The sequence below is a fragment of the Cavia porcellus genome, unplaced genomic scaffold (genome assembly GCF_034190915.1).
Source record: "Cavia porcellus strain 051 isolate PalLab524CR breed Dunkin Hartley unplaced genomic scaffold, mCavPor4.1 scaffold_14, whole genome shotgun sequence".
Taxonomy (NCBI): Eukaryota; Metazoa; Chordata; class Mammalia; order Rodentia; family Caviidae; genus Cavia; species Cavia porcellus.
Genome location: NW_026947497.1, coordinates 2,818,539 through 2,843,542, shown reverse-complemented (window position 1 = coordinate 2,843,542; position 25,004 = coordinate 2,818,539).

Here is a 25,004-nt window from a genome sequence, read left to right as displayed (position 1 = left end):
ACTGGAAACAAAAAAGTTGAACAAGAAAAATCTCAGTTATCAAGAAGTGGTGAGGGCTGGAGATTTAGCTCAGTGGCGTAAGCATCTGCCTGGAAAGCGCAAAGTTGTAAGTTCAATCTCCTGTATAAAAAAACAAACCAAAACCAAAAAAAAAATGTGTTCAGTCTCATAAAGAAGACAGATACGTAATGACAAGTTAGTACATAAAAAATAAATCCTAAGTAAAATTGCAAAAATAAAAAAATAAACATGTTTAAGCTCAGGAAGAGAAACACCAATTAGATGTCATTAGGAGACTTCTGAGCAAAGTGGGTCCCTGTCTTCTGTTTTCTCATTCAGCTTTGCCCAACCTCACTTCTTTTACCCCTCATATTTGTTGATTCTGAGAATATTTCTCAACTGACTTCTGTGAAAACCCGAATGTGTTTCCCGGACAACCTGCACCACTTGGCACTGGGAGAGTCTAGACAGAAGCCTCTGCGGTACACTGAGTCCCATCCCACCGCAGCCACGTGGCCCTCCGCACACTACCGATGATCTGGCTCTGTGGAGGCCTCAGGAAAACCAGTAAGAGGTGCAGTGCCAGGGGAAAGGGCAGAGTTGCTGGGTACAGCTGCTCAGGTATAAGAAGGATGTGAGACACGGCAAGGAGACGGAGAGTGGGGCTGGACGGTCGTGCTGAGGGCCACAGGCACAGTGGAGGAAGAAGGCACGTTGCTTAACCACCAGTGTGAAAGGAATTGTGAAAGACGGAGGCCTCCTCAGCAGTACGTGAGAAGTAAAGCGTCCTTTCTTACAGGCGGAGGCTCAGGGCTAAGATTTAACTGTACGGGCACTGGACCTCAGCTCTGCAGAAGTACAAATTCTTAACCTTAACAAATCCACTGGAGCCCAGAAAGGACTGATCTCAAAATGTGTAATGAAACTGAAAGTTGGAATGCAGGTCTGTGCTTGAAAGCTTTTCCTCCCACATAACTCTGGGCTCTCTCATGCCCAGCACTGGCACGCCCTTCCTGACTGACCACAGGGCCCAAGTTTATGTCAGAGAAGCAAGTTATGCTTTTCCCTACACATCCACCTCCTTATCTCCTTCCTTCCACTACACTAATATTGGGGTTCAGCTGCAGCAGAACCAAGTGAAGGAGGAGTTGGAGCTCCAGAAGCAAAAAACGAGAAAAGGTCTATATGCCACAAGAATGTAGGCAACCATACTCAACATGTTCCCAAATAATTAGGTAGAATACACATGAGACCGGATCTTGGAGGAGGAAGACCAAGTTTAGAGAGACTGAGAGTCACTGGTAGGAGTTTTGCCAGAGGAAGTCACCTCCCTGTGGTGTGAGACAGCATTCAGACATCATCTCAGGAGGTGGAGACCGGCTCACACCCTCCTCTGCTGCACAGTGAAGCTGAGGATGACAGAAACATCTGCTGTATACAATAAAACCTCTGAGGCCCCAGTACAGGAAGGAGAGAAGTCTAGCCAGGCCCACTGGAGAGAATGCATTGCCGAAGACCCAACCACATGGGAGCACTGTGTTTTGTGGGGAGGCAGAGAGTTCTCTGTGTGTCACAGTGATAAACAATGCACTACAGAGAGGACAGCAGCTGAGAAGTAGCTGTCCCCATGCATCAAAGGGGAAAATACAGCTTGAAAGAATCGGCACAGCTCTCCCGGGATTTAGCTCAGCGGCAAAAGTGCCTGCCTGGCAAGTATAAGGTTGTGGGTTTGATTCCCCCCAAAAAACAATCAGCCCAGCTCATCTGGCAACGAAAGCAAAGCAGACATGGCAAAAGCAGTTGGCACTAAGGTTGGTGTCCCGGTTGTATAAGCCTGAACTTGGAGGCTTAGCTGAACACACAATTCCTGGGCAACAATGCCAGACAGCTAACAAAGACACTAATCAATCTATGGATTAAATGCAAATGTTTTTTAAACTTGAGACATTTTAAAGATTTGGACCAGACTAAAATAGATCCCCAGAACAAAAGAACCCTACTTCATCACACCAAGTTTTCATAGTAATTCCTCTACTCATTGTCCCAATTGTCCAACAATTATTTGCACAGGTTTCATAAGATGGATAAATTTGTGAGAATTACGTTGAATACACACACACTGTAGATTAATCCTAATTTGAACATCAAATGTATTCATTAGTGCTAAAGGAGACTTCTTGCTTGGGTATGGAAGTGGATTTTCTTTTAAACATTTATTGTAAATTGTTATGTGTAATAAGCACAGGGTATTAGTAGCTTGTGGTTTGTATATCTGAGTGAAGTATGTTCAGTATAAATCCAGCCAAAAGGTAGTTGACTGTGACCTTTAAATCTCAGAAATGAATACATTTGTCTAGCTGGTTTCAGACTTCCTATGAATCCATGACTGCTAGGTGCAAGACAAGTATTTACTTAAATTATCTTGCTCCTATCTGATCATTTTATATTGGGTTGTGGGGGAAGATAAGAAAATGCATTTGTGGTTAACTTTGATCAATAGAACATAAACAAGCAGAACAAGAGTAGAGGTTTGACAAAGCCTTGAGCATTGGAATTTTGACTCATACTGCTTCCTGTAGGAAGCCAGAATCACTATTTTAAAAGGTGCCACTGTCCAAAACCCATGGATTGAAATAAATTCCTGTTCATTCATCACTTGCTCCACCCAACACAACTAGGAAATGAAGCTTGTGTGCAAAGTAGGCATTTGGCATGTTCAAAAAATAGCCAGTGCAGACAGAAGACAGAAGAACCACCCAGCTGAGCCCAGCTCAGACTGCAGAGCGGTGAGATGGGTGCATTTTAGGCTGCTAAAAGTGGAGGTAGTTTCTTTATGCAATCGTTAATAGTTTTCTAAGGACTGTGGAAAATGCACGCACAGGAACTATATAATTGGTTGTTGATAGCTGATATCTAATTACTAAGGCTAATTTAAAATACAGGGAACTTAGACATAAAGTGGGGAAGATCTTAGAGGTATGTGTATGCACAGACAATATTTATTAATTATTCTGAAGTAAGGTAATTTTGTGTGAATTTTTGAAACAATTGCTTATGATTAGGAGTATGAGAAAACTTCATTAGGTGTATGAGAATTAAATTTCCATTATTAAATGAGTCAGTAAAATTTTCTTGATCAAGGAAAAGAATAATGGAGGAGAAGAAAGCATAAATAAGGGAAATGTGATTACAGATAACAACAAAGTAAAGCCATAGAAATAAATATCATTCACTTTATATTTCAATGATTTAACACTTAAAAGCATACACAGTCATTACAAAATTTTAACACATTTATTTTAGGTAGAAAACAAAAGTGTCATATATAACTTTCATATTATAAATAAGGAAACTGATATATAAGTCCTTGAGGAAAGGTATCTTGGGGTTTTTTCCCCTTATTTTTGCAGCCTTTGTACCTCAGTGTTCATTGTTTGTAAGCAGGATGCCTTGGTTTTAAGTGTATTGGTATCAATACATTGGTGTTATCATACCTTGGTGTCACTGGTGTACAGTGGCCATGGTTGAGTTGGCCATGATGCATAGTCCTCCTTGTTCAGTTAGAGTATCACCTGGGATAATGAAGATAGCAGGGAGTTTAGTGACTTCAATTTTGGTTCCTTATTGTTTACAGCTGCCATGCTTAAGGACAGACTCCTGAGCGTGAGAATGGAACCAGATATCTGATTGGCCTCTGGGAAGGGTGGACCTATGGAACCCCAGTGGTAAGCAAGGTGAGCCTGGTTTACCAGTGGGTCTGTGCGGAGCCAGAATCATTGTTCAGTACCATCAGGAAAGCTGTGCACAGGTATCAGAGTCCTGTAAATAAGGAATATGGAGTGGGTCACGTGAAGCACAAGGCTAGGTGCTTGTGCGAGCTCAGGGCAGGGTCAGATATCTCTCACCAGAGCTGTGTCACTAGGAGACCACACAAAGGTTTCCAGAGAGGCCACCTGAGCACCCCATGGAAAGCTAGTGACTGCTGCGGGCCTTCTGAGAAGCTAGACAGTTTGGGCTGAAGGACCCAGCCGTTACCAAAAGAGAGGTTTGCCGTGTCATCCAGCCTAGCATGGGACTAGCTTTCTCTTCTATTTTTTTAAACAACACATTTGACATTTAAATATTTCTACCTTTCGCAATGTTTGTATGTTCTTTTTCTTTGTGTGGTATTCTTGGATTTTACTAATTTATGGGTAAGAATCTGTGTTTACTAGTTTGGGGTTTCCCCTGTGTATGAAGACCACTCAAGATGCTTTTCTTTTATGTTTCTGTATTATTTTGTTCAAAGAGAACCGTATAATGTCCCCCAGCAAACCCGGTGTCTCATTCAGACTTCCTGCTTAGGAAACTGAGCATGCTGCGCTGAATTCTTGCTGCCGGGTCTCGCTGATTCTTCCTCTCACGTTGCACACACACCCCTGGCACCCTGCTGTCGCTGTGCCAAGATTCAGCGTGCGTGCCTGACAACACTGAAAATACACGGAAAGATTCACCATCACTGCATGTTAGATTTTCTAATAATCTTTTCAGTGACTTTTTCCCTCAATGTCTAGAGAATTTTGCAGGTAAAAAAATTCAGAGTCCTGAATACAATCACTGCTCTGAAAATGGATTTTAGAAACATTGAACTGCTTCCTCTGTGCTTGTAGGTAGTGTGAAGTCTGCACACATCCCATGTGTGTCTACACTCCCATCATGTAAGCACCAACCTGGGTCATTGTGTAAACTTTGTACAGTTTTTCTTACCTCCAGCCTTGACCTAACAGTTAATTCTCCAGAAGGAAGCTACATAAACTAATTTTGTCACGCCATTGCTTAAAGTAAAGCAAAGCAAACAGATGCAAGCTCCAATGGCCTCTGCATACTGGGAGTAAAACCCAGTGTCCTCCTACAGCCTGTGAGCTCCTCTACAGTGAGTCCTGCACATTGTCCAAGTCTGAACTGTTTACACCCTGTGCCTCCCTCCTTACATGCTAGCCGCACCAGCTTCCTTCCACACCTCTCACGGACAGACCTTGACCCTGCTGTGGCCTCTGCTCTTGCTGGGTAGACTCTACCCTTTGGTATTTGCAAGCCTCCATTTCCTGATCAGTCACATCCAATGTCACTTCTGCAGAAGGGTCTTCTTTCTGTGCTAGCTGGGGTTGTCCAGCCTGCACCCTGTCGTCCTCTGCAGCAGGACCCGTTGCACTACACTGTGAAGGACAAGCTTGCAGTGTAGAACCCAGCAGCAACACGAAGCCTGTGCTGTGCTGACGAGCAGGCCTCTGAGGGCCAGAATGCCTGCACTTTACTGTGGTTATGTGTCCCCAAAGCTGACAGGTTGGAAACGTGATCACCAAGACTACAACACGGACAGCTGGGAACTTTCACTGGTAACTGTGTCATGGGGCCCCCAAGAATGGCCTAAAGCCATTAGCATGGGCTTCTTAAGAATAATGATCATTCTAGGTGACACTTTCTCCTGTGTCATGACATGCAGAAGGCCCTTCCCAGGCTCTGGCCCTCCATCCTGGACACCCCAGCCTCCAGGACCTTTCTGCTCACTGTAAACGAGATGTCTGTGTCCTGTTAGAGCACCACAGCACCACAGAGTGGACCGAGATGCATCCCCAGCCTGGAACGGTGGGAAGGCAGTAAGCCTGTCACTGTCAAATCTCAAACATGTCTCCTCCCAGCCTACATGCTCTGCAGACATTGGTGTCTCTGTACATAAGCACGAGGGAGCTCCAGCCACCAGTGACTTCACTTTATTATTATGACACTAATCAATAGCTGTTTACCTACATAATTGCCTGGGAACCTGATCACTGTCAGTATCCAGTGTTCTAATGTGAGCTCTACGAAGGCAAAGATTTTGTCTGTATATTTTAAATCATTCTTCTTCCTCCCTTTTTTTCAGCACTATTTTAGAACTGCATCTGACATAGATGTAGAATGTTGAATAACTACTTTAAAATTCGGATTTGGGGAGAAAAATGAAGTTTTATTCTAGAGCACAGAATAGTCCAGATGCCCAGAATAAATCCTGGCCAGCTCCAGCAGAGTCCTGCATGAGCACTAAGCACATGGTGAAGGACACAGCTAAGTCCTGAGGAAGAAGGGTCCCCAAACCTCCCCAGGGTCCAACAGCAGCACCAACCCTCCACAACCCTCATGAGGGGCCACAGGCCACATACTCTTGTATTTCTAGCATTTGTAGATGGAGAACAGGACTCTTGTACTGAGAAACAGGCAAAACACAGTTTCAAATAAATATTAAGTAAAACCCCACACCACATATTGGTGAAAGTTTTTTGAAAAAAACAAAGGAAAGGGAAAGCATATATCGCAGTTGGTCATCAAAGAACTACAAGCCATTTTACAGTAAAATTGTGCTCTGGATACAAAAGTGCTCGATGTGGTACGCTACATAGCAGCATAGGTTATGTAGGAGAATAGATACATAAATATTGTTCTTGCATGAATACATTTGAAAACCTGAAGACACACATTCAAACAAAGTGTTATTTAGAGAAAATCTTAAAAAATATATAGCCTCCTCCATGGCAAATGGGAGAAAAAAATAAGATGTTTATAATAGGAAAAGCTCTTCGTAAATATATAGAATTAAGAGAAATAAATGTTAATGCTGCACCATTAGGAAATAATCATAAACCTGTATCACAGCCCAGGCCAGTTCCAAGTGAAATTTCTCAAATATGTAGTCAAGAAAAGCCCTTCATATAAACATGACTATGTGCAAAACTATTGAGAAAAATATAGAGAAAATAAACAGAAAGTAAGACAAATGACAAAAATTTATATATATTTCTAATATTTTTTAATAATTAAATTTTTAAAATGTAGGATTTTCTGTTATGGAAAAAGGTAAGAGGAGGAAAAATTCATCATAAGAGATGTAGAAATAAAAGTGGAATCAACTAACAAAACAGAAACTGCTGCACACGTGTGAGGAGCACACGGCGGGAGGAGGACGAGGAAGGCTGGCGGCCTGGAAGCCAGGAGTTACGTCCTAAAGACAAGCAGCCGCTAGGAAAGCCGGAGGACAGCGCCCAACTGCAGACATAGGCGGGCCAAGAGGGGTAAAATCAAAGTGTAGAAAATATTTTAAATTCTGCTTAAGAAAATGTTTCAGTTTTCAAAACGTTTCAGAGCTATATGCTCAAAAGCCATGCTGTCTTTGAATATTCAAAATTAACTATTATAGCAAAATTTCTATCCTAGAGGACACAAAATATTGCCTTAAAGATTAATATACATAAAAAGGATGGAAATTACAAAGATGGCCAGGCACTTCTGCTTTGCAGTACTAAATGTAGGTGAACAGTGGGGCCACGCAACTAGCAGTGACCCAAGAACGGTGCACACAGCACAGCTGTCCTCTCTCCTCACTAAATGAGACAAATAAATATTTTTCAAGATAAGAGAATGTAGGTACTATTGTTCCAATGAAAACTTTTTGAAGAAAGTAGTTACAGATGAACTCTATTGAATAAGAGAGAGATTAAAGTTCTCAAGCAGTAATCACTGACATTATTTACTGTAGCTCTGTGACTAAAACCAAGATAAATAGCACGCCTAGTAATGAAGACACTACATAGCCAACGGAAAGTCAGAGGTAGGCGAGGAAAGAAAGTCTTAACTGGACTTGCCAAGAAGAAGACTCTGAGCTATGGATTTCAGACTAAGTAATGCTTTTTTTAAAATTTATTTTTTTTTTATCGGTACCGGGGATCGAACTCATGATCGCCTGCTTGCAAGGCAGGTGCTTATGCAGCTAGCTAAATCCCCAGCCCCTAAGTAATGCTTTTTTTTTTTTAATTTTATTTAAGAGGAAAAAGAAAGAAAAGGTAAAAGTTATACAGAATTTCAGAAAAAATAAACAGTAGGAAATCACTAGTTAATAGATTATATATTGTTTTTACAAAAGGATGATCCCAGGCAGCACCAGTGGGGAATAAGGAAAGCAAGTAGGTAAAGATCATGGGCAGTACCCCTTGAGCACTGGGCAACTTGGGCACAGTCCATTTTGGGCTTCTCTGGGACAGCAGGTAGGGCTAGCACCAGGTTACCCTGAGCGAGTACTACAGGAGCTGGGCTATTGATCCACCAACTAATTGTCAGTTTGGCTAAGGAATGTTGGTTCCCTGGAACTGCTCGAAGCCAGACTTTGCCAGCAGATCATACAGCTCCACAAATCAAGAGCAGCATGTTTCTCACTGATGTGAACATGCAAAATGAATGCAAAGCAGCTGTGGCTGAGCCAACCATCGCGGTGTATCTGTGAGGGGTGGTGTCTATGTGTACTTGCAATGATTTCTTGACTTATAATGCCTAGAAGTCAAATAGTATCACTTATTATTGATTGAAAATGTGCAATTAATAGCGCAAATATTAAAAAAGAAAAAATACATTAAACTCAATTTGGTAGATTGCGAAGAGCGATTAAAGAGAGGAGCCATGGAGATTTTATCCCTATAGTCCAGAGGGAGTACAAGCTATACACACAGACGATAGAGGTGTTCTGTAAACTTATACAAACATGAATATTCCTATTTTCAGGAAAAAAGAATGCAAATTGTCTACAGAGTGAAAGATTTTTAGAAGTTATATTAACAGACAGTCTAGCATTAAATAATATGACAAAAGTCCTCAAGTCTTTCTAAACATCAGAAGAGGAAGTTATTAACCTCTCTTATCTTTAACAAACTATTGAAACACATGAAAAAATAAAATTATAAGATATTAGAGGTGTGTCAATAGCAATTTGGAAAGATGAATCATTCCACCAGGATGAAAAGAAAAGTGATCTGGAAAGTGAATTAGATACAAGACAGAATGAAAAGGATGCAATTTGGGAAAGATAAAAATTCTACTAGAATGAAAGGAAAAAAGTACACACTTTAAGAAACAAGAAAAGAAAATTAAATTAATAAATTTATTATTAATGAATTATCAGAAAGCAAAGCAAAAACAAAACTAAAAACAGAAACTTCTCCAAATCAAAAGTTAATCTTCTTTCTAAAAAATAAAGTTGATAGATTTCTAGCATGAGAAGAAAAAATTGTCAAACATAAATGATCAAGCCCAGAAATAGAGAGGAATATCATTAGAGATTCTCTCAGTATAAATGACATTAGAATGACATTAGAAACAAATTCCTGAGAAGTATAGCCAAGGAGGTAAGGTGGAGAGCTCTTGATCAGTGGTGGCCTAACCCAGCCTCAGATGTGGTAGTCAGCTGGTGGAATTCAGCGACAAAAACAGAAAGCTGTGAATGAGAAACAGAGTGAGAATCCACAGAAGCTGCTCCTCTAGATGAGAGTGGAGAGAACAGGCCAGAATACAGATAACTGCGAGCAAAAGAGCCCCGTGGGGAGCGCTGCCTCCCTGCCTTCCGCCTCCCTGTGAGAGGCCAGGGGAAATGATTCTGAGTGCGTAGAAACTCAGAGGCGTTTATGAAGGGTGGGGAACGATGGAATCATAGACCTGGGCCAGGAAAGCAGAGCAGGGAGGCTGCAGTGGTGTGGGGAGGCATGCTGGCCACACACAGTGCACATGAATGCACACACATGCACACACCTTTGTGAAACACTAAGACGCAAGCATGCACGTGAGCAGGCCTCCTCATGCCAGGAAGGAGCATCAGTGTCTTTTTCCTCCACCTGACATCAGAGCCCAGTGACAGACTTCAGGGCGACTACAGCTGGACAGTGGTCATCTCCTCTGATAACCATGCCTTCTTAAGGTCACACAAGTGCTACGGTACAGTTAACTTTTTTATTAAGTAGAAGGACAATTGTTATGGTTTAGATCTATGTCCCCCAACGTCGCACTCTGAGTTGGGGCCTGGGAGTGTGACGTGGAAGGGTAGACTCGCGTTTCGGCTCCTCCCTTTTCCCTCTGCTTCCTGGCTTTGTGTGATGAGCGCCTTCCTTCCTCCATGCTTTCCCCACTGACCGTGGACTGAGTCCACTGAAGCTGTCAGCCAAACTCCAAGTTGTGCGTGTTGGGTGTTTTGGCCCATAGATGGGATTTTCACTACTATAACACTCTCAAGCATTATAAAATTAGAGTAAGCAAATACATAAACCAGTAAGAGTGTCACTTGCTATCAGTGTTTATGTTAACATTATCACAAATATGAATAATGTTTTTGCTAGAATGTTACCATCTCTGCAGTATCACTGAGTGGTAGGAATTTTCAACTCCATCATAATCTCACAGGATTACTGCTGCATATGTGATTCACCATCGAGTGAAACATTGTGTAGTGCATGGCTGTATTCGATCTGAACTTACTAAAATATGTGAATAACTGAATGCTCTCATTTTACCTGTGATGTTGCTATTGTGGGAACTGTTTGCAAAACTTATTCATTGGCAATGTCTCAATCTAAATAATACTTTCTTTTAATTTTGTAATGGAGATCCATATATTTACTGTAACAATTTCTGAAGTCACTGTTCAATAACCTTTAAGAAATAACTATACTAATTGTAAAAACACTCAAAATCTTCATGTTACCTTGCTTAGAACTAAAAGTTTCTTGGATTTCTTTTTGATTTTCTTAGTGACTTAAAAATTCCAACCATAACACAAGTAGATAAGACTAAGACAGATAAAGTCATTTTTTCAAAGATTTGTCCTGAGTGCCTAGAAAAGCAACTTTCCCAAAGAGAAATAAAAGAATGGAATAAATGAGGGTGATTTCAGTTGTATAATTATTACCTGCTTAAATTACTCTTTCCCTTCTCTTTATCTTTCTCCCCTGCTCTGAGTATCTTTTCCAAATTCTTTTCGCTTAGCTTTATTTCATATTTTTATTCAATTTAAGTCACCTTCTCTAATGTGACAAAGACTTACTAAGAAATTAATTAATAATAATGTTTAAAAGAAAATTACGTTATTGAAAAGCCCAATAGATGCTTTCTTTCTGCATTGACAGGACTGGGTGAAGTGTCTTACACTGTATGTGTGGCTGAGCACAATTTGATTTGGAGTGTTGTAGAATGCCTCAGTCAAACACTGCTCACACACGCACGGTACTCGCATGATGCCACCACTCATCACTGCTAAAGGAAACAAGTTTTTGAAAGTATCTCCTGGTTTTTCCTTGAGTTAATTTTTGTTCTTAGCTCTCAGTTGACACATGAAATATTCTGTAGTAATTAAATAAATGTCTTTAATATTAAGAATGAGCTCCTGTGAGAGTACCGTGTGGACCATTTAGTTGCTGTCAGCCATCAGTATCCAGAGCACGAGCCTATCTGGGGGAATCATGAATTTTAGGACAGCTGGCTTCCTTATGTGCTAACATCTTACTGTGTTTTCTATTGAAAACTAACTTCAAATAAAATACAAGGAATTTTCTGTCTGAAAATATAATGCATGAATGACTCTTTGAAAGAGATATATAAATAATAGATCAGCTCTCAGCTATTGCTGCCATGTATTATTAATTAAAAAATAAGGATCTGATCTACACTGAAAAATACATCATGGTATCTATCTTGTTTTCTTAAATAGTGGGGAAGAAATTCAATGGGCAATCAAGTGCCCTTTATCACATTCATGGGGATGCAAGGTCTTTAGCAATTTCACTTCTTTTTGGTAACACAGTATCTTCTGAAAGACTGGTCTCAAAACCCCCTACTTCAGATAACACTCAACTCATGCTTTCTGATCCCATCCTGGAGAATCACTCTCACCCACATTTGACTACACTATTGCAAGTCCTTGAATATCAAAGCAAAGGATGGCTGTCACCCAAAACTTCACCTCCTCTTCTGAGATAAGTGAGGGTTATTTTTTCCAAGGAATGGGAGAATTTTTATGAAGCCACCGAACCTGTGACACTGTTGAATCCATAGTTAGGGGACCCAGCACTGTTTTCCATCAGTAATGAAAGAAACCAGCATCCTGCTTCCTTGACCCCTTGTGAGCCATGTGGCCACTGAACATCTCATCCTCCTCTACCCGCTAGCCTGATGACCACTCTGCAAATGGGTTTCCTTCACTAACTTTAGCAAATACTCCTGGCCCAGACTCTAGTTTGCTTTCTAGGAAGCAAGCTGCTCTGATTCTTCTTCATTGGGAAGGCTGTGCTCCATTTCTCTTCTTGACTCTTTGTCTCTTTTTCTTGATCGCAATTTCCGTTGGTCTCTTACAGGTAAGGATCATCCCTGTTATAGATGTGTCCTGTCACAGCTTCACAGAGAGGCCCATTTCTCAGTTTCCAGTCACATAGATTCCAGGATTCTCTCCTTATGGGCTCTAGCAAACCATGGTTCCCAAAATATAATAGCAAGGAGCAATCAATAATACTTTAATATTGACTGTTATATTAGGTCCATTAAAATATGTAGGTAAATTTTGAAAATTTTGAACCAGTACCATGTCACTGCACATCTGATATAGTGAGTAAAACACACCTGACTAGTGTACTTAAAAACTACTAAACTTTGTTTATTAGAACAACACTAAAAATTAAATAGTAATGACTAAATAAAAACAAAATGGTGTATTGCTTTTCACAGAAGTTTTTTCACAAGAATTGTCTGTATAGGCAGTTAAAATATGCCTGTGTTAAAGATAAAAATAATTACATAAGTCATATTGCAGTTTAATGACAAGGAAACATGAGCACGTAAGTATGATGACACAACAGAAGCACTGTGATCCTACACATAAATCCTACACATAAACCTTGGGTAACCCAGGTTTTCCTGGACGGTGAGGGAGGGAAGAACATCACAGAGGAAGTTCCCCGCTCACAGGCACAGAGGGGAGGTGAGTGTGCAGCAGACCCTTTGGCCGGAGGAAGCTGGAGCATGTGGGCTGGGACATTACATGGAGAACTGGATGGTGGGGAAACTCCGCTGCCACAGGGAACCTGGACTCCACCTTGCCTTTGATATGAAATCATGGAAGGTAAATAAGTGACTCAGAACTAAGGCCAGTGGAAGGCAAGACTGATTTGGAAGCCATCACAACAGTCAGGATCAGAAGTGGGATCTACCTGTTCTCCCAAACCAGAGAGTGCATCATTTGGGATTTCTTCCTCTGCCTCCTTGAAACTGTTGCCAAGTTATGTGAATGCAATCTCCTCCAAGAGTACAGCTGATCCTCTCTCTCTCTCTCCGATCACCACTTCACTGAAATGTGGTGCAAAGCCAAACTCAGCTCGAGCACCCTGAGCCACAGAGATGGTGAATCAGAATCCACCTTCTTCCTGGGTGCTGCGGCTGTGTGACCCACAGGAGTGGAGCCAGCTGTGCATCTGCAGCAGGTGGGAAGGACTCGGGTGGGCTGGGAGACACCCCTGAAGGTGGTGGCATGAGAACACCTCAACGGTTGCTGACATACTTGGGACAAATGACAGAAGACGGGAGGCTTGAGAAGGGTCCAGAGAAGTGAGAGAGGACCAATCCTGAAAGCAATGGGACACGAGCAGGTTTTAAAGGCCTGTGGTCCTATACCAGGGAGCATGGTAGGAACTCAGTACTCACTCAGCGTAGACTCAGCGTCTGATCTCAGCACTAAGGCAGACACACTGTGGCTGAGTGGAAGATGCGATCTAATGAAGCAGCGTAACTTCCTCACCCCTGCAGCACTGGATGACTGCCGCGGCACACACTGAGCACTTGAGGAGGGGACACGGGAAAGTCATGACGTCCTCCAGGGTAAAACCTCCCACAACGGCTGCATGAAGAACACACGCAGACTCAAGGAGAATAAGCCCTGGTGTTTCTAGAAACCAAGAGATGACAAATGGAAAGTCACTTTGCAGTTCTTGTTTTGAACCACTTGATGTGTGGAAAATGGGCCTGATGTACTGATCCAGCATACAATCTCTGTCATGAATACAAAGGATACTCTAGAAGATTTCCTTCCTGATGCCTAATCGCACACTATTGGGTTTTCTCCCTCCATTCTTATCTCTTGACTATGCATCTTCCAGCCATGAAGCATCATCAGGAATCTGGCCAGTCCAGTCCAGGAAGAAATAACTCAGGTCAGTACCAACCACCACCATTTGCTAAAATAAAGCAGGTCATATGTCTATGGTAATGTTTACTTTTAATTTCTTATTTTCCAATTAAATATTTTTGCTAGGATTTCTGCAACAATCTAATAATTCTGACCTGGCTGAGAGGGAAAGAAGTCTGTCGGTAGTGGTGAGCGAAGCATCCAAGAACGTAAGTTGGCAGGAAAGAGTCTCACCTGTGACTGTAGGCACTGCCATCTGCACAGAGCCAGGGCCAGCGCTGGGACACACTCAGTCCTGTGCGCAGAATGGTGTGGGAGCCTGGAGTCATCCCTGTGCTCTGCAGCTGTAAGGACCAACAGGGAAGAGAAGTGCCTGCAGGAAAGGCAGACTACAGCTGGTGAGGGGGCTGCAGCCGAGGAAGAGCCAGCCCGCTGGGCGTCACGTGCGGATCCAAGGACTTGAGATGCAAAATGGTGGTGACAGCCTCCAGGCAAGGAGATCGGAGTCCTCTTGCCCAGAGAAGCCAGCAACCCAGATGGCAGACAAAGACAGATTGGAACTGCACAAAATGGTAAGAAAGGAATTCCAGAGAAAGGCTTTGGGTTTGGGTTTGACCTCATCTGTCTCTTTCATCCTGGACAGAGGCTAGTAAAGAAGGGAGAGGACAGGAAGGGCACTTAAGAACCTGGAACTTTGAAAGTTCCCAAAAGAATAGCTACATAAACACCACATGCCTAGTTTTCCTGATTCTTTGTTTACGTAGCCTGTTATTGATATTATTTATATCTAAGCTAACTGGAAATGTTATGCTTATGAGCTTTAAAAGATGACTCTTAGCAAAAGCAGGACCAATGTAAAATTTCACTTAAAACTCAATAAAAAAAAACAGTGAAAAATCAAAGAGTGATTTTTAGGGTGTAAATGCATAATTTTTTAAGTTAAAGATTTTTTAAATGAATTACTTCATTGGTCTTAACTGAAAGTTTCACTGAGAGTTTGACTTTCCTTCTAGTTAAAAAACAAATGAAGTAATTTTTACAGATTAAATGTGAAAATTTGAGAGGGGCCACTGAAGTCCTTAAGCATCTCGTATGATCTAGTTATTTGGTAAGCAGTGTAAGAGGAATTTTTAAATTCTCTTAACTTGGGCATTATGTTACCAAGTCTTGTGTTTATTACACATTAGTTCTCAATACAGCTCATATTCAACCCTTCAGTATAAGTTTGGAGAAAAATATATCAATATACTAAATCTTCATTGGTGGCAGAAAATTACTGTCTTTTTGGGGAACCCTTCAATTTAGAAAATGTCATAACAAACTATAAATTACGGTTAGAGACTCAAAAATCAATGTCAGTCAAAATAGATCTTTAGTACAATGTGCCTAATTAGCAGATATCAAATTATTTTAGTAATCTAATAAAGTTAATTAGATCTGTATCCTTGGAGACGGGGCTATACTAGAAGTATCAGTTGGTATGTTTCACCAACACCAACTTAAGGGAGAGTGCAGACAGGAATACCGGGGATGAGTAGATGCAAACCTGAGCACAATTTCCCCAAATGTGTCATATGTCCTTGTTATATTTGCTCCCATATTAAATCCTGGGGATATGAAACGCCATGGTCACTGAAGTCCACAGCTTACAACGACCTTGCCCTGACAGCAAGAACCGTGGACTCATCATTGGCCCTGTTTTTCTCTCTGAAATAAGATGCTGCTCACTTGGGATGAAGATGGTGGCAGGGTCATCCCCTTATGGGCAGCGGCTTTAGGCTTTAGGCACAAACATCTTAGCCTGTAATGAAGCAGTGCCACTTTCACCAGCGAAATTTCCTAGACACATTGTACAATCACTTAAAGAGTACTTCTCAGCCGTGAAGCAGGTGTCAAAATAGGTGAATATTTCATAGAACTGCATTTAAATCAGCCAGCATAATCCCTGTATATGAAGTAGCCACTCTGTACACATCAGCCATCATTATTTGTGAAAAGTCAGGAGTCAGTTGAACTAAAAAGATGATGGAATAGTAATTTTCCTATGTCTGTGTCTTTACAATTCATCTTATTTTCTAATAACTGGATTGATCTTGTTCTCCAAATTTCAAGGCTGAAGATTCATGAGCTGCTGGCCTTGTTTTTAACTAGCCAGTATTTTCTGGACAAAACAATGAATACCATTCTTGTACATCTAAATCTTTACAAAATAAATCTGAAACTCCCAAAATTAGGTTGTATAATAAAATGAAGACTGAAGTAATTGGACAGATACTGCTAAATAGCCCTCCACAGAAAACGTACAAGTCTTCACCAGCAATGTGCAGAATTGTGTGTTTTCTCACATGTACATTTCTTCAGTTTATTTTTTGTTTTTGCCGATCTAAAATGTAAAAGATGCTATAAGACAATCTGTTAATAAATTTTGCTGGACTATAAATTCCAAGCAGTGAAATGGATTCCATATAAATGCAAAGTTTGATGAGTTCACATAAATGTGTCCATCCAAGTAACTACGGCTAAAATCACGCTAAAAGCTTTCATGTGTGCTTGCCCATCTTCCGGATGCAGATGACCACTGACAGCGTCGCTGTGATCAAGGGCAAACTTTGCTTTCCTAGTAGTCTCCTATCATTGAACTACAAGTGTGTAAGAACACAATGGGTGTCTCAGCATTAAGTTGTTAATATGTGTTCATGTTTTTGCATTGTCGGTAATTTCTCCTTATTATGTCTGAATTTTTTTCTATTATTCTGTTATCATCCCCCCTTTCGCTTGGTAATTTGAGTCTCTCCCAGATGTGGACTGCAGGAATGCAGTGATCACTCCTGCAGAACCTTCGGGTGTAGCTGTCCTTCATTTCCACTGGACACAACCTCGGAGCAGCATGCAGAGTGCCAGGGTAACTCACAAATGACCACCAAGTGGTACCCCTGAGGCCGTGCGGTTGCAGACTGCCATCCGTAGTCTCAGAGTATTACGGCTGCTCAGCGTCCCCCTTAAAACTTGGTGCTTTCTGACCTAACTTCAGGTTTCCTTCAGTGTGCACTAACCTCTCACTTTGTTTTCATCATTTGCTTGAATCATGATGCTAACATTTTCCCATCGCCTGGGCTCTCAGGCAGTTCCTTTTTCAGGGAGGGACAGGATTGTTTTTGTTAGTCCGTGTGTGCAGTCCATAAGATTTATGTACCTTGTGTGGAGTCGGTACAGGAGCATTTGATTACTTTTTCATTGCCTTTCCCTCTACTCACTCCTCTCTTTGAGAAAGCTCTATCTCCATACTTCTTATTAGCTTTCTTTTATTTTGCTCTTTACTTATAATTTGGGTTTCTTATAAAAGAGAAACTATGGGATATTTAAGCTTGTGTATCTGATTTGTTACATATTTAAATTTTATTTTAGTTTGTTAGTATATGTTTGCAGGACATAATGTTTACATTCCTTGTGGGAAGTTGGTGCCTAATACATTTAGTTCAGTTTTTGTCCCTTTTTCCCTTCGTCCTTCCCTCTCTACCCATCCCTTGATCACTTTCCTTTATTTTCTTCTTTTATTTGTATGTGCTTATAGTACACAGTGTTTAACTTCCTTGTGAGGACTGCTACCAGTATGTAGCACATCTTAATTTCTTTCTTTTTTTTTTTTTTTTGCTTTTTAAAATTTTTATTTAAGGAGAAAAAAAAACAGAAAAAAGGTACAAGTTATACAGAATTTCAAAAAATAAAATAAACAGTAAGAAATCACTAGTTAATAGATTACATATTGTCATCCTAGAAATAGTTGTTCAAGTTACAAAATTAAAGCATATAAATTGGACATTTAAACAGTGAGACTGCAAACAGTTCTGTTCAATGATCTAACAAAAACTCAGTAATATGATTATCTATCTTATACACTTAAATATACATGCAGTTATATCCTTTAGAGCACTTTCTTTTCCTCTCTTTTTTACAATGACAGTTATACATTTGGGTTTTATTACTCCCACCGTTCTTATTACTTTTTTTAAGATAATAAAACCAAATATGACTTAACAAAACAGAGTCAGTCAAATCAAAAGGATGGACAAAGTACATAATGTAAAAACAGAATACAAGGTGATCAACAATGGTTACCATAATGCCTCTTGCTATCTTAAAAAGAATTACCTATACCATCAGTTATGATAAAATTGAACAAAACAGTAAAGAACAAAACCAGTAAAACCAAAATATTGGAGACATTACAGGACTTCAAAAGAAGATAATAGTCAAACAATAATGGGCATCATGTCTTCACAGTTGTTGCCTGTACTCTCAAACTTGGTACTATCAAGCAAAACAGAATAGAGTAAAATCAGTCAAAACAAGATGGTGAGAGCAATATAGGATTTCAAATCAAGTTAATAGGAAATCAAAGTGGGTTACTATAATATATCCTGCTATTTTTTATTTATTTTTCCCTTAATTAAAAAGATAAAAATAAAAAAATAAATAATAATAAAAGGAGATTGAGATAAAAGAGGACATAACAACAAAACAGCACAGGTCAGAACATAACCATTTAAGCAAAATAGTGTTTCATCACAAGGTATCCTGACATAAAAGTAGTTACCATGGTGTCTCTCTCCTTGAAATCTTTGAGTATAACTTCATATACTGTAGTATCAAATATATCAAGACAATGTAAAACCACTCAAGAGAATGACAGTATTATAGGGTATTTAGAACCAATTAACAGAAAATGAACAATGGTTTCTGCATTATCTTCTTGTCTATAAAAGTTTTTGTTTATATTATCACATGTAATAAAATCCAATAAGATACAACATGTTAAGACCGATGGAGACAGAAAAACAAAAGCTTGATGGGACTTCAAAACAAGATGATATTAAATCAGCACTAGCTATTATGATGTCTTGTTTTCTCCAAAATAGCTGTTCATACCATCCAACCTTCTCTGCCTCATTTCTGCTGAGCTCTTTTTCTGTCATTAGTTGTCAGTTTGTCTTCTTCATTTTGCTTTCTGCTCCATTCATTGTGGCCTCTCTGCCACTGTTTCTGGAATCTTGGTATTTTTCTCTTTTAGAATGTCCTGCAGTATTCTCTGTAGAGTTGAATTGGTGGTTGCAAATTCCCCTGGTTCCTCTTTATCCTGGAAGCACCTTGTTTCTCCATTAATTTGTAGGGGCAGTTGTGCAGGATATATAAATCTTGGCTGGAGGTTATTGTCTTTCAAATTTTGAATTGTTTTGCCCCTTGCTCTTTGTGATTTGATGGTTGGTGCCAAGAAGCCTGCTGTAATTCTGATGGGTGTTCCCTTGTAAGTGATCTGTTTCTTGTCTCTGACAGCTTTTAATATTCTGTTCTTATAGTGGATTCTGGAATTTTGATTGTTATATGCCTGGGTGTAGTTCTGTTTGGGTTGTAGGTGGCTGGGGTCCTGTATGCCTCATAGATCTGAGTAGCTTTACCTTTTCCCATATTAGGGAAGTTCTCCTTGATTATTTCTGTGAATAGCCTTTGCAGTTCATTTGTTTGTATCCCTGCTTCTTCCTTTACATTCTTAATTCTTATCCTGTTATCCTCTTATCATCTTCTAGCCTTTGTATTGTTACTCCTTGTTTCCTTGTTATTTTAAGAAGTTTTTCCTTTCATGCTCCCACATTACAAATCTGTCCTCCAATTCAGATAACCTATCCTTAGTTTCTTTCAAGCTGTTATGCCAGCTTTCAATAGAGCTTTTAGTTTCCTGGTAATCTCTTTGAACCTGCTTCATGTATTCTACATTTTCTCCATCAAAAAATTCTCCCCTTTTTTTCTGTTCTTCCATTCCACCATCTGTTTTTTCTTGGGAGGTGCTTAACATTTCTCTAACTATTCTACTTATATCTTGCTTTACTTTGTTAAATATTTCACTTTTGAACTCGTCTATGAGGCTCCGGAGATATCGCATTATGTCTATTGGTGCCATGTCTCATATTGCATGTTTTCTGTCCTCATTCTCCTTTGCATTTACCTTTCCTGGATCAGTGTTCTCAGGATTGGGGACTGAGGACCCTTTCTTGTTGTTCCCTCTTCCCATACTTTTTGTTCCTTCCATACAAGTGTATATAGGAGGCCTAGTTTCTTTCTTTGTCAGTTACAGTTTGTTTGAATCCACCAGCTAGGTGTTCCCACCCACTGCAGTGTACTAGGGAGACACAGACCTGGACAGCCTATGCTGGGCCTGCCCCTCCAGGTCAGTCAACCTGCTGAATGCTTCACTGCATTAGGGTGCACTGCCAGGTGCAGGGACCTGGTTTGGGCTAGTCTTCTGGGTCTTAGTTCACAGCATCACCCAGGTCAAAAGCTCCCCACCAATCCTGATTGAGAGTGTAATATATGACTGAAGTCACTGCAGCGTCCTGTTCCGGCTAGTCTGCTCAGTCCCAGAATGTCCTCTGTTGGAGCCTCCTAGTCTATGGAAGGGTCCTCGTTCCTCTCACTCACCACAAGTTGATGCAGGGCTCCCCGCCAGCTCTGCTCTCAATTCAGTTCACTGATTCCTGCTCTCAGAGATTTCACGTCTGTATCCCTGCTGTGCCGAATCAGATGCAGCCGTAGTGGCAGGAAATTCAAGCCGCAGTTTCCAGAAGTGCAGATTCCAGCTTCAACACTGAGACTTTAGCTGTTCCAGTCCTAGCACTGGGATTGCATTTCCAGTTGGTTTTTCTCAGCTTAGTTCATTCCTGGGTCAGCAGGGTATATCTCCCCCTGCTTAGGCCTTCCCACACCACATCATTCCTGGAATCTAAGCTGGCTATCTCAGAAAGCCTCCATAGCTGCTGTTATCTATCCACCATGTTCTCCTGAAGTCCCCACATCTTAATTTCTTTTTTCATCCCTTTCCCTTGTTGCCCTCCCGACTCCATCTCTTGATCCCTTTCTGTTGTAGTCAGGAATTACAAGGAGAAAACACTTAGGAGAACCCACAATACCCCACTCTTCCTCTCCACATATCTTTTTATTCTGGCAACTTTCCTCAGGTGGGCCATCTATGCTCAGCACCATGCTGAGTTAATTTAGCTGGTGTTAGGTTGACCTCCAGTTTTTAATCCATAGCACTTCCCAACTGGGCACGATCTATCTCCTACTTCCTAGTATCTATTTTTTTTTTTTAGTTTGCTCTTTATTTTACTGAGTTTCTCATATAAGAGAAACTATGTAAATTTAGAGAAATTAAATAATAGCGAATACTGAAGAAACTGCCCGGGAAAAGGAACTCTGCTACGTTGTTGATAGGATTGTAAACTAGTGGAAATGATTATGCACATTCCAAAAAATAAAAATAAAAAAGGAAACAAACAAAGATTTCCATTTGGCCCAGCTATTCCCCTCCTAAGTGTTTTCCTGAAAGGGTTAAAGACACCCTGTCACAGTGACCTGTGCATATACATGTTTATAGCAGCAGTTTACAACATCTAAATCTCGGAAGCAGCCTATATGTCCATCAACAATGAATGAATTAATGAAACAAATGCACACAGCAGAGCCCTGCACTGCCATGAAGACGTGCACATGTAGGTAAATGGAGACAGCTGGTGACCATAATGTTAAGTGAAATAAATCAGGCACACAAGCTAAAGAGTACCTCATGGTTTCTCTTACATGAGAAATCCAGTGTATACATAAAGAGCAAAATAAAAGATGGATAATGGAAGTAAGGTGATACATCTTTCTCAAATGAGAAGGGAGCAAGAGATGGAGGGAGCGGGGAAAGGGTGGAAAAAGGACCTAAGCTGCATCCGGACATGTGCCCACTCCACACAGGAACAGAAACATTAAAGGAGTAAATAGCCGGCCAGCTCTGTCCATCTCCTTTGGCTGTTCTTTAAGGAGGAATCTTTCAAGGTCATTTACTTTCACTGCTGCTTTAAACTGGTGATTTTGCACAAGGAAAATCTGTCAGCCAAACCTGCTGAACCCATTTTGTGAGTGGATCATCTTCAGCCAACGGCGACTTCAGCCTGTGGAAAGGGGCTGTGAGCAGAGAGGCGGCAGCATTGGGTGGGCAGGGGGGTCTGTAGGGCTCTGAGACCATGACAGCACCGTGCAACACAGGCTGGGACCCACCTCACAGGACCTGGTTGAGAACAGAGCTCAGTTGTGGAGCACTTTGAGCTGTAGGTCATTTGGGAGCCAAATGTCATGCCGCATCGGGCAGCACTGCCCTGCAGAGGGCCTGCAGAATGGGATGCCCGGGCTGCTGTGAATGAAGGCAGTGGCGGGGGACGGTCACTGGGTCACTGTGGTCTGAGTCAAGGGGAGCCAAGGAAGTATGCAGGAGAAACCTGCTTGATTTTGCCTGATGTAATATGCACATTATAATCCAGTGCAGCTCTACTGCACAAAAAACATTTAAAAACCCATGAAATGGATCCTGATACTGGAACGGCAGACAGCATATACATTCAGACGCTCTTGGAAGGAGAGAAAGACCCAAATATCTGAAGTTCGAGAATTTTAAAAGACTCTAATATTTACTCTCATGAAAAGGAAACCATTTTCTAAATGTGATAAGTAATAAAATATCCATTTGTCCTGTTTTGTTTAAAGTCGTCTTTCTTTCCTGATTAAATGCTTTAATTTAAAGTGCTTTTCAGACTCGTGAATGGAAGTTTTAACATGCTGGATTCTAAAGCTCCCTTCAATATGAAACTCACCCTAAATCTCAAAACTTGCCAGGTGGTGTGTTTCATGTTTCCCTTTAGTTAATAAGAAATGTAGCTATTTTGTAATTTTTGTGCTACTTAGTATGCAATTGGCTTAAAAAATGATACTCAAAAAAAAAAAAAAAGTAACAGTTCCTCTTTAGTCAGAATTCATAGGAAATATCTCTGTGGAAATATACCAAGAATGCTTATGTAATACCTGTCGAGTTCTAGGGACAGATCCTGCTGGTCACACACATTTATTTGATTTTTATGAGCTTTTAAATCAGGTACAATTATTCTGCTTTTCAGAACAGGGACTAGGGCATAGGAGGTTATTAAGTTGCCCAAGGTCAAAATGTTAGAAAGTGACAGAGCCAAGGAAATTCTGTAACCAAGATTTTTCATTTAATTATCTTGATGTCCATTTCACAAATAGTTTATTTTGGTGAACAACCAAGGATATATTATTGTTCAAATCTAGTTAGAGAAATGCTTTATAGAAATTTCATTTTTTTCAGAGAAAAATGCATTATTACCTTATGATCAAATCAAAATTATTTCAGTAAATTTCATTTTCAGAGTGGTCTAGACATTTTTAAAGTCCTGTAAATATAAAATTAATATTTTAGGTGTATTACTGCATATACAAAGAATTAATGGATATATTCAAGAATCAAAATTAAAGGGAAGGTTTGTATTTTAGGTAATGCCAAACACTTTGCTATGGACTAACCCTCTAACAGATATTACTTTTAAATATGTACATGGAAATAAGGTGTTAGACAATAGGCATAACGCATTTCACACATAAAACTATTTCTGTGAGAGCACATGGGAGGCATGGTTGTGGTCACAGGAACAGAAGAGCTGAGATTCCCCAGCTTCGTTGTCTGAAAGAGTAAAAAAAGGGAGTGCAGAGTTGTAAAAGATAATGGAAAGTGAGTGGGAAAGTTTGAAATTAATAACTCAAACCACGGGAAGACCAAAAACAATCTTCCCATATATTTTGACCAGTATGCCTCACTGAAATCCAAAGTGAACTTTAGGAGGGGAAATGGAATGTGAAAACTTTAGGGGAAGCATCAGCTAGAAGACTGAACGTGAAAGTACTTTTCCTATTGTCCTCTGTAGGATACACTTTGGAGTTTGAGCCCAGTTAGATATCTATTTGCTAGAGTAAAAATAAAACTGTTTACCAGCTCCAGGGAATTGGGCCTGCCTACCTGTGCCCTGAACTCTGGAGACTGGGCAGCCTGTGGTGAGTGTCCCTGCACCATCCTGAGCCCCAGGAGGGAGTTTAAGAATGTAGCTCACCTTAACCAGAAAGGGAACTTCCTACAGCACTGGACCAGCTCAGCAGGGCTTGGCCCTGCCTGCCCACCCCTAGTGACATGCTCTCAATCCAGGGAACTGGATAGCCAGAGTTCCAGAGGCTCAGGACATAGAAGAGGATTTACAGCAGGCCCAGGGGAAGTCTTGGAATAACATTTGAAACACAGAAATATAGGCAAATGACAAAATGAAAGACCAAAATACAATCTCAAGGCTCCAGCCCATCCCAAGAAACCATAGGAGCTATGTACATAGAAGAAAACATATGGCATACACCTAAAATACTAGCAACTGAAATAAAGAAGAAATTACGGGAAGCTTTAAAGAAATTCAAACTTGAAATAATCTCCCAGGTAAAAGAAGAAATGATAAAAGAAATGAAAGAGATGCTGAATATATCTAAATAAGAGACAGTTTAAAAATTGGAGAAACTAAACAAAAAGACAGAATCCCTGAACAATATAAGAAACCAACAGAATACATGAAGCAGATAGCAGATGCAGAGATACACATACAGGAAATCAAAAATTCCATTGAAAGTTGTAAAAACTGCATCAATGAAACTGAGGATAGAATTTCAGACCTTGAACAAAAGATTGCAGCTAGTGAACAGGAAATACCTTTTAAAAAAAACAAGGAATCAGGAAATAATTCAACAGCTGCAAGATGATGCAAAGAAAAACAACATAAGATTGATAGGCATAAATGAAAAAGGAGACAACATAAAGGATGTCAAGAGGATATTTAGAGAAGCAATAGCTGAAAATTTCCCAAACATGGGAATGGAAACTGATATCAGGATCAGTGAAGCATATAGAACTCCAAATAGCCATAACCAAAATAAAACTACACCCAGACATATAATAATCACCATCCCAAAAATCCAACATACGAATAGAATATTAAAAGCTGTCAAAGAGAAGATAGATCACCTATAAAGGAAAACCTATCAGAATCACAGCAGACTTCTCAGCACAAACAATAAAGTCAAGAAGAGGATG